The sequence below is a fragment of the Conger conger genome, chromosome 9, assembly GCF_963514075.1.
Source record: "Conger conger chromosome 9, fConCon1.1, whole genome shotgun sequence".
NCBI lineage: Eukaryota > Metazoa > Chordata > Actinopteri > Anguilliformes > Congridae > Conger > Conger conger.
The window spans coordinates 46526629-46535724 of NC_083768.1; positions in this window are offsets into that span (position 1 = coordinate 46526629).

The window sequence follows — 9096 nt, forward strand, 5'->3', positions numbered from 1 at the left end:
GATGATGTGGTTCTGCTGGCTTCATCGGGCCGTGACCTTCAGCACGCACTGGAGCGGTTTGCAGCCGAGTGTGAAGCGGCCGGGATGAGAGTCAGCACCTGATGATGGATGGATGGACTTCACCAATATGCATGTTGCCCAACTGGTAAATGTAATTAGCCTACGTCATTAAATATAAACATTTGCAGTACATGTTTGGACAGTTATCCATCAACAGTATGGAGTTGTTTTTCTTGCTAAAGACCCTTCACTGTAGCAAACAATGTCAAGACGTTGGTGTGTCAGGAATAAATGTGTACAGTTCAATTAAAATCTCACTGTTAATTGTGACTTCAAATGATCCATATTTAGTTAGTATTCTGTGGCACACATTACATTACATTTTACATTTTATCCAGAAGGACTTACAGAACTTATATTCATTTACATACAATCAATTTGTACAGCGGGATATTTATTGAAGCAATTCAGGTTAAGTACCTTGCTCAAGGGTAGAAAGGCAAATTTGTTAATTAAATTCATTAGATTTCTAGGGATGTTCTGTTTTTGCCTTGTATTTGTTTGAAGTTCATGCTCGGAAATATATTCCTGAAAACACTTGAGCTCTGGATTCTGTTGATAAAGATAAGCTCCTTGGCAAACAATGTAAAACAGCTGTGCCTGTTATCCAAAAGGTGCTGGTTTGATTCTGCCCATAGCAAATTCTCATTTTTAGTTTTCAAATGTGGCATAAAGTAATCAATAACTTGTGAGTTAGTCTGTCACACAAAACTTGGAAACACTGACCTACTATATTCATTGAATATTTGTCATTAAGTTTAACTTACAAGTCAATTTCAGTGTATTATTATTTATTTTTATTGCTATTTTTATATACACTCATCGAGCACTTTATTAGGAACATTTTTACTTTATTAGACCTACTTATTCATGTGATTATCTAATCAACCAATTGTATGGCAGCAGTGCAATGCATACAATCATGTAGATACGGTCAGGAGCTTCAGTTAATGCTCACATCAACCATCAGAATTGGGAAAAAATGTGATCTAATTTGACTTTGACCATGGAGTGATTGTTGGTGGCAGGGTGGTTTGAGTATCTCAGAAACTGCTCATCTCCTGAGATTTTCAAGCACACTAGTCTATTTTCATGCACACTATTAGAGTTTGTAAAGAATGGTGCAAAAAAAACAAAATCCAGTGAGCAGCAGTTCTGCAGACAGAAACGCCTTGTCAATGAGAGATGTCAGAGGAGAATGGCCAGACTGGTCAAAGCTGACAGAAAGGTTACAGTAACGCAAAAAACCACACATTACAACAGTGGTATGCAGAAGAGCTTCTCTGAACACACAATCTCTCATAGCATCTCTCTGGATAGGCTACAGCAGTAGAAGAAACAAAATAAGTAATAAATACCTAATAAAGTGTTCACTGAGTGTATATGAATAAATAAACAATGAATATGAGCATAAAGTGTATAAAGTAGTTCCATTTTACCTTCACCATCTTCCTCCCCATCCATGGGGACAACATGCTCTTGCGTCCTCTTTCTGGCCAGTTGACAACCATTCCATATATTTTACAAGCCCTTTATCATTGCCCTTACAGTGCTAAGTTGTGTGTTTAGCCATATATGTATTTCTTATGTATCCATTAGCAGACTTATGACAGTCAATTACCATCTGTCTCTTTGGCTCTTATAATGCTAATGGATGACAAAGCAATTTTGCATGCTTGTTACCTCATTTTTATACTCTAGTGAAACAGGAAGTGATGGAATGACACAACATAGTTCCTTTCATCTGAGAGTAACTAAATTAAGTCAAATTTCACTTTGTTTTATTCATTTTACAATAATTGTTTGCGGTGCCAATACATCCATATGTTCCATATATACTCAGTGAGCACTTTATTAGGTATTTATTGGACTTCATTTTTAGACTTATTGGTCTTCTGCTGCTGTAGCATATCCACATTTTGATATGTTGTGTGTTCAAAGATGCTCTTCTGCATACCACTGTTGTAATGTGCGGTTAATTGTGTTACTGTCACCTTCCTGTCAGCTTTAACCAGTCTGGCCCTTCTCCACTGACCTCTCTCTGTGTGAAAATCAGAGATCAGCAGTTACAGAAATGCTCAAACCAGCCCATCTGGCACCAACAATCATGTCATGGTCGAAATCACTGAGATAACATTTGTCCTGCATTCTAATGGTTGATGTGAACATGCATTGCACTGCTGCCACATGATTGGCTGATTAGATAATCACATGAATAAGTAGGTGTACAGGTGTTCCTAAATGTGTTGTGTTGTTGTGTGTGTGTGTGTGTGTGTGTGTGTGTGTGTGTGCACGGATGGTGCAGTGGCTAGCACTCCGGGTACTCCGGTTTCCTCCCACAGTCCAAAGACATGCAGGTTAGGCTGATTGGAGAGTCTAAATTGCCCGTAGGTATGAGTGTGTGACTGAATCGTGTGTGTGCCATGCGATGGAATGGCGACCTGTGTATTCCTGCCTTTCGCCCAATGTATCCTGGGATAGGCTCCTGCGACCCTGTTCAGGATAAGTGGGTTCGGATAATGAATGAATGAATGAATGAATGAATATTTAGATGTATATATATATATATATATATATATATACTTTTATAGTAGGTGAAATAAAACTGCTAAAAGGTTGCGGAATAATGAGGGTATGACTGGCTTGAAAGAGATAGTGTAAAATCATTTGAAGGTTGTGAATAAAGGGATGGTTTCGACTGGACATATGAAGAGGTGGGGGGACTGAAATGGTCGTAAGGGACTGAAATATGAAGGTTAGAGCCTGTAATGTGAATATGGGCCTGTTTAGACTTTTACAAATGGAATCCAAGTCTATAGTTAACTGAGAATTGATTTATTTTATATTATGATCGGAGAGGAAAATCACATTATTATCAGAATTACACTTTCCAAATTTTCATTCTTGCTCTCAATTCTTAATGATGATGCTGATCGAGCCATTGTCATATTTCACATTTTCAGGCAAAATTGAGTTGGAAATCAATTCCTAAAAACATGTCTGACTAAAGGCTTAGGTTAGCATGGGTTCTAATCAATGCACATTTTAGACACAAATTTTTCAATATAGTGTAAAATGATTAAATGTTGCATTAATTTTTATGCACAGGGGTGATTTGTGTTTTGACACAGTAATTGCTGCTTGTGGGATATATTTAATAGCGTAGTGTTAATTTGCCTGAAAATAAAAGTATCACAAAATGGCCAGAAGTGAGAATTAGAATGACTTTGAAATTTCATTCCGAAATCTTAGCATTTTCAGTCAGTTTTCAGAGGAATTGCAGATGCAGAACAAATTTGATTCATTCAAATGGGCAGTTTTCAATTTAACATTGATCTCATCCATACAGTCTAAATGGAACCGAGGAGCAGAACTTTGGAAACTTTGTCTGGGGCAATATATTTTCATTTCATTTTCACTCTATGACTAAAGCAAACGCAAATGAGTTCATGACCAAATATAGCTAATTTTATACTTGAATAAAAAGTAGACTAAAAACGAAACAAAGTATTTTTGTCTCCGGAAACAAAAACAAAAAAAAAGGAAAGTTATTCACCTTCACCGCTTTATCGTGATGAACAAAAGCACCATGCACTTAGGATGCCAATTCAGCAATATGCCTATCTGAGTGGGATCTCGCTCAACCACGACAAGATAAAATGAGCTCCAGGACAAAGGCAGCCATGTAGAGTCATTTCCTAGATGCAGAGTAAATGTCCCTTCAAGAGTACAGACGCAGGACTCAGCCTCCACATGAGAAATGTCTTTGGGGTCATTTTCATTCACTGCCATCCTGAGGTGGTAATTTGGCTTAGTGTTTAAGGGACTGGGCTTGCTGCCATAGCATTGCAGTTTTCATTTCCAGGTTTCACACTACCGCTTTGACCTTGAGTAAGGTACATGAAAATAATAATTGAAAGATGAAAATCAAATACCCATCGACGGTAGCAGGTGTACTAATGCAACAGAAACGACTGATGCGCAGTGCAGCCTGAAAAGCTTCAGCCACGGTTTGATGTGTGATGTATGGAAATGGGATCAGAGTAATCAATCTTTTTGAACAGTAAAAATTAATGCTTTTAGCTTTCAGTACAGTCAATGGCAGGGATGGGCCTACACTGAAGTGCCATGATGGTGTTATTGGTCTTTGTGCATTTTAAGGTCATGTTTTGATCTTATTGGGCTGAAATCGTTGCCACAAGCTTATTGTGTTATTTGTAACAGCCCTGGTTATGACCAGTCTACTGGATTTTGTGATTCAGAATTCCATTGATAGATGAATGGAGGTGATTACACAGTTAAAGGTACAATAGGTTTATTCCACCCCTTTTCTGTGAATACGCTGATGTTGAAACGTCATTGGCTGTGGCAATTAGAACCAATTTTCAACCAATGAGCTTGAATTATTGTACAGCTATACAATGTTCTGGTACAGAGTGCCAGCCCGTCAACTGCCTATTTTGAAACCCAAATTTAAGGACTATAAACACAGGTAGAGGGTGAGTCAAAATGTCACCAAGCCTTTTTCAGTGATAGGAATGGATATACAATGGTTTTGTAACAATATTTTAACCCAAAAAGCTTAGCTATTGTACCTTTAACTTTAGTTTCTTTCTCTGATTCTAAGGTGGAAAAAACATCCGGAATATCTGACGTTAATATCTCGCAAACAAAAAAGCATAAACACAAGACATCTCTAGTCTCATTACCTCCATTTTCACAGGAGCTCACCTCACACAATATGATAATGCTCTTAATGCCATTAATGCTGTTGATGCTGTAAGCCCATGCCTGTCAGAGATCCCGCTCTTTGGGTCATAATGAACACTGCTGCAGGCGGTGCTGGTGCACCCTTCGCAGAATGAAAGGAGGGGTGGGCTGAGGAGGATTTACAGGCACCTCCACCGCAGGCAGGGTCTATGAATTATCCGATAGCTCTCAGTGCCGGAATTATCCTCACATAAACCCAGATGAAGTTAGTTCACATTTCAGATATAGATAACCAAACTCTGCCTGATGTAAGGTGTGATCTGTTCCGCGGTGAAAGCTTTTACATCACACATCTCATAGCTATAAATAACGGACGATACCCGTAGTGTTAATAGACCTTCAATTAGCAGTGATGCCAATCGTAGAGATGCATATAGGGTACACTGGGGAAAAAAAAACACAATAATGTGAAATGGGTTGTTTATGCAAATTACTAATCAGAAAAATAATAATTATAAACATCACAAAGTAAAAAATGATATCATTGTTTGTCCATTAAATTTGCCATTCTACATGATTACAAAGAGGTTGCAGAAAGATGAATACATGGAAAGATCAATTGATCAGTGTTACTGGTACCTTGCCAGAGGAGAAAGCAATGCGGGCCATAGGCGTAGTTTGTGGTATACTGATCCCTCTAAGGTTTTTTAATTACCAATTATAATGAAGACACAGACCTTACTTTGCATTTTTAGAAGCCAATCCAATATTTAATGATGTGCAAATGACAAAATTGAAGAACGTATTAGAGGGCAGACACATTTCAATTAAAATTAAAACAATCACAAGCAGAAGACAATTTGGGTAAATGGGTGATAAAAATTTCTGATTCGGTTGTGAAAGTGTACCCATGGTTTCCAGAGGAGAAGCAGCGGGCTGAGTACAGAATACAGGTGCAGTGAGATAGAGGAAGAATGCATTTAGCAGTGCCCATTTCAGCCAGTTTCTACACAGCAAAGATTTCTGAGGGGCAAATAGTATAGCCATCCCCACATATTTTCTCGACATGTACATGGCAGGAGTGTTTTTCGCATTAATGAGGTAGCACATCTTTGATATTTCCTGTGATTTTAAGGCTTCACTATTTCACCAAAAGCATGGTATTCAGTTTAAAAAGAGCATATAAAATTTGATTGATTGCTCAGAAAAAGTGTAAATGTATTTATGCCACATTTAATTAATTTAACAGATATCTTGCTTAAATGTTCTCAAAAGAGATAATTCATTCGTATTCATTATTTAATAAAAAAAAAAAAAAGCCTCTTAAGGCTAAGAACCTCTTTAAATGCATCTTACGATCCCTCCTAAAATAACATGGGTTTCCCATAAAGAAAGAGTCTCTTTAGTTCCCTCGTAAGTTACCAGTGATCAGGATCACTTTCCCATAAATAAATAGTCTCTTTAGTCCCCTCGTAAGTTACCAGTGATCAGGATCACTTTCCCATAAAGAAAGAGTCTCTTTAGTTCCCTCGTAAGTTACCAGTGATCAGGGTCACTCACCAGCGCCCTCTGTGGTAGTACACGCAATATTTCTATTCATGCTTAGAACCACAGCCTAATTTTGGACAGTCATCAGAGTACATTTTAAACCACTAGACCACTTCACAGATGATGCCTAGGGTGGATAATTATTTAATCAATTATTTGTGGAATGTTTCGTTTTAATATTAGTTTTTATCTAGCAACTATTATATTTCAAAAAGACATTCGGAATTAAAATGGTTTTAGTTTAATAAGGCAATATGTTCTCACTTTTTGTATGTAATTTTTCAGTGTTGATTGGCTAAGAAATATGTGACGTGAAACTGCACATAGATTGATCAACTACAATTACCTTTAGCAGGAAAATTCATGGCAAAGAAGTTTGTTTTTAAGTTCCTTTTTAGAATTCGTCTTTCCTGAAGGTATGTCATGGTTGATTTTGAGGTATGCTTTGGATCATTGTCTTGATGGAATACCCAACCTCTCTTCAACTTCCATGTCTGGACTGATTTTCGAATATTTGACTTTGACATTTGAATTTCTTAATATTTGGTGGAATCCATTCTTCCTCCCACTCGCACAATATTTCCTGTGCTGGTACAAAGACAACAAGTGTCAATTTAAAAGAAACAGATCATATAAAATCAGTTTTCAGTTTTGTAATACAATGAAACATACAGTCACTGAGCACTTTATTTGGAACAATATACTAATACCTTTGCTCTAAAAACAGCCTCAATTCTTCATGGCATGGATTCCACAATATGTTGAAAACATTCCTTTGAGATTCTGTTCCATGTTCCCATGATTGCATTGGCAATTTCTGAAGATTTGTCAGCCACATCTTAAAGGTGTTCTACTGGATTCAGATCTAGTCACTGGGAGCGCCATTGAAGACAATTTAACTCATTGTCATGTTCATGAAACCAATTTGAGACGACTTTTGCTTTGTGACATGGTGCATTATCATGCTGGAAGCTTCAACAGGGAGTGTGATTTAGTTTTCGACTTCTCATACAAATTAAAGTGCTTTCTCTTTGAATCTTGCAATCCTATAAACCGCTTTGTAAATATTATGATCTATAAATAATAGAAATGTCAGACATCGAAGATGACTGGCTCAAGGAAACAGGAGTATTTATTTTGCTGTGGTTCATGTTTGGGTCATTTTCCGTTATAAAAAATAGAATATTAGAATATTAGATTATGTTACATTAATGGCATTTGGCAGACGCTCTTATCCAGAGCGACTTACAGTTGACTCTAGATGAAGCAGGAGACAATACTTCCCTGGAGCAATGCTGTCACGTTTCAGGTCTGTCTCACCATGTTTTATGTTGATTTATGTTTATTCATGTTGTCTTAGTCACGTAGTGTCTTATCATGTATTATGTTAGTCTAGGTTTGTCATGTTGTTTAGTTTATTTCTTGTTACGATTTATTTTCTCGTCATGTCTAGTTATGTCTCGTTACGATTTATTTTCTTGTCATGTCTAGTTATGTTTTCGTACGATTATATTACCTGGTTATGTTGAGTGATTATCGTCTTAGTTTCGCTTTGTGTTATGTTTCGATGTATGTTTATTGTTACGTTTAACTGGTCGTTGTTATGCATACACTTTTACATGTTTTTCCGCAAACCTTGCGTTCCGCCTTTTCTCTCTCTCTCTCTCTCGCTCCTTCTGTCATTCACTCCCTAATTATTTCCATTTGTCTATTTACTAAAACTACTAACGCTAGGTCAGGATTGGGTAGAAACTAACAAGACTAATCATGTGTTCATGTTACCTTACGTTTCTCGTGCATGTCATTTACTAATTTACTAATGCTAGGGCAGGATAGGTTTATTACTAACGATTACTAATCTCCTTGTTAAACTTGTCATCCATCGCACCTGTTTTCCATTTCCTTGCTACGCTCTAGCTAATTGTCTACACCTGTCTACACCTGCATTTATAGCCCAGTCGCGCAACTGTTCACTGCGAAATTGTCTGCCTCTGTCTTTTCACGCAACTCTTGAGCATTACTTACTGTCTTGATTACACGTTACGATCCACGCCTGTTACTGACCATCGACCATTGATTTCTGTTTTGTGACCTTCGTTTTGTTTTTCGACTACGTCCCCGCCTACCGTTTATGTACTTTTGCCCCGCTGATTGTTTCATGGTTTCGACTCCCGCTTCGCCCACGACTACGCCTCTGCCTGCCGTCCGCCTGTTCATCTGCCCCGCTGACTGCTCTCCTGCTACCGGACCTCCCTGCACGCCTACCGACTACGAGATTGCCTCTTCCCTCGGCACCGTGCTTTTTGTTAGTTTTGTATTTGTTTGGCTGGATCTTCGTGTATGGACTTTGCTTGTATTGACTACGCTCCTGGGACTCGTCCCGAATAAAGCCCTAACGGGACTTTATTTTACTATTGTTTCTGAGTCGTGCATTTTGGGTCCAACCCCCACGCACCCGTCTCAAATGCAGGGTTAAGGGCCAAACCAGTGAACTTGCGGGTCCCAGTCATGCACCTTAACCACTACCACCATCTATCTCTGCATGAAAAACTGTGTTAACGCAACCTCTGTATATGGCACATTTGTGATAATGATTACATTAATTTATTAAAAAATGTATCCAAATGTATTCAGCAATGAAAAGTACATGATACCGATAAATGTACAATCAAATGTAGATTAGGTTTTCAAATGCGGGCATGGGAATCCAGTTTTATACCTAGTATTTCGGGGAAATTGGCCAATCCAGAAGACACAGGGAGCAGGGCCACCCTCCGC